This window comes from Lactuca sativa, chromosome 8 (assembly GCF_002870075.4).
Source record: "Lactuca sativa cultivar Salinas chromosome 8, Lsat_Salinas_v11, whole genome shotgun sequence".
NCBI lineage: Eukaryota > Viridiplantae > Streptophyta > Magnoliopsida > Asterales > Asteraceae > Lactuca > Lactuca sativa.
Window position 1 is genome coordinate 180,416,030 of NC_056630.2, and position 2,397 is coordinate 180,418,426.

Genomic DNA, 2,397 nt, shown 5'->3' on the forward strand with positions numbered 1-2,397 from the left:
GTGTTTTGCAGTTCAACTACTTAATTCGGTGTAAACAATTATATCTTGATATAAAGTATTTGACATTAATTATCCATACACCATCATATATTTTTATAAACAAAAAACAATAATCCTTGTTCTATTGACGCTTCTAAATACAATTCCATGTAATAAATATATGTAGGCGTGGACAATCAAGAGACGATATTAGACTTTGTCAAAACAGTGCCATGTTGAGACTTAAGATGTTTCCTAACAAACTTCTTATATAACCCCAAAAAAGTAATCCGCCAACAGGAACACATCTTTATAAGAAGCCTTTCACTGCATATACTCTATCAAAAATGATTTGTGTATGTGTATCGATGATGGCTCAACCGAACAATGCACTTTTGTCCTCTCCAGTCTCTGTGATAGCGTCTTAGTTCATGTCACCATATCAACGTGATATTATAGTTGATAGAAATCCAAAAGGAAACATTGTTATTACTGATATGAGCCATAAAACCATGCTTAAAGTTAAATGATGCGATACATCCTTTCATTATCAACAAGTGCTACTCGATGTTGATGACAAACCCATCGTTACAATGCATAAGAAGGTGACTTTTTGTTCGATTTTAATACTTCTTTTTTGTTCTTTGGGTTTTTTTGAAAACATGATGCTAAATTTAACATTGTAACGGATTAATCTATCTTCAGACCATGAGTGAACACGATATATGGAATGTATTCAGGGGTGACAATAAAAGCACATCGGATATGATATTTACCACAAAATCACATCACGTGATCCAGTTTATGACCAATGTACATGTGTTCTTGGCAAACCAAACCGGTAGTAAAGATGTTTGTGATTTCAAGATAACAGGAAACTGGTCGAAGAAAAACTGCACTATTTATATGGGAGATACTTCAACAACAATAGCCCAAGTAATTTCCATTCATTTTAGTCTTTTTGTTTGCTTTCTAGTAGATATCCCTATTGTCAGTTAGGTGATACATATAACTTATACAAGATTAGATAAGTTCATGAAAGTATGGCTCCAGGTCAAACTAATTAGTTGACTTATACTTGTAGGTGAATAAAATGCAATCATCTGAGAATGTAAAGTTCGTTAAGGACAAATTCATGGTGACAATTAATCCCAATGTTGATTACGCAGTTGTGGTTACACTTATAGGGATTGTTGAGGCTATGAGAAGCCTTAACAAAAAAGGTGAAGTTGCTACTGGATCAGGGGTGGGTGCAGTTCTTGGTTCAGTTCTTTCCTAGTCATATTAGTCGCGTTCTATATGCCAAATTCCATATAGATTGTATCATAGAATGATTTATAGTTTCTCCCACTTATCATTTTGTTAGTTGTAATTTGTGGAGAAAAATAAAGTGTGGTTAGGATAGTTTTGACAGTTTGTATATGTGTGTAGAAGTAGTTATACAACCCCCAAAAATATCAATGATCATGAGCATTGAGGGGGGAAAAGTGGGCATTGAGGGGGGCAAAGACCCAATTTTTTTCATTATATATATATATATATATATATATATATATATATATATATATATATATATATATATATATATATATATATATATATATATATATATATATATAGTTAAAATGAAAAATTATAGGGTTTTTGTCATAGAGACCCGTCTAACTTTTACTTTTGGTTTCAAAAGACCAATATTGTTTTTTTTTGTCTTTATGGACCCTCAAACTCGAAAATTACCTGTCTCTTATACCCTTATTGATTTCGTAATTTATTTAGCCGGTTAAAAAGTTGATATGGCCGTTGACTTAGGTGGTCAATTATTAATTGTGCCAAATGTGTAATTCCAGAGTGGAAAAAACCTATAAATAATCTTAATTTATTTTCCATAGTCGTTTTATAAGAAGAGAAATGGAGATGTGAACTAGCATTTTTAACCATCATATCAACTACTGAGATTACACTGCTGCTGTCGAAGTTATTTTACTCTTTGAAGATTGATTCACTGTCGCATGGCTGAGAACGATAATGAAGTTGTATATCTGAGAGTTCATCTACCCTACAATGGTGTATTTGTTCGACATCCTTCTGGGTATGTTGGTGGGAATAAATTCCTCTTCACTGATGTTGATTGGGCAGGTATGGATGTAATGGACTTTTTTGATTTTATTGATAGAGCTATCAGGGAAGAGTTTCAAAACATCTACTACTGCTTACCTAACATCCCTTTATCTAGAGGGATTCGTCCCATTGTAGATGATTTGGATTTTGCCCAGTTTATAGATAGCGGGTATGAATACGGGGAAATTTTAGTTTATGTTGATCATAATGGGAATTGGTTGGAGGAATGGTGGGATGATGACATGAATCTGGTTGTTAGTGAAGATAATGAAAGTGGCCTTGAAGATGATGGTGTACCTA

General features: G+C 33.2%; 1 pseudogene; it reads left to right on the plus strand.

Annotated features, from left to right (window-relative positions):
* Positions 1-350: 350 nt before the first annotated feature.
* On the plus strand, positions 351-1,258 carry LOC111885793 (protein LURP-one-related 10-like; annotated as a pseudogene).
* Positions 1,259-2,397: the final 1,139 nt, after the last annotated feature.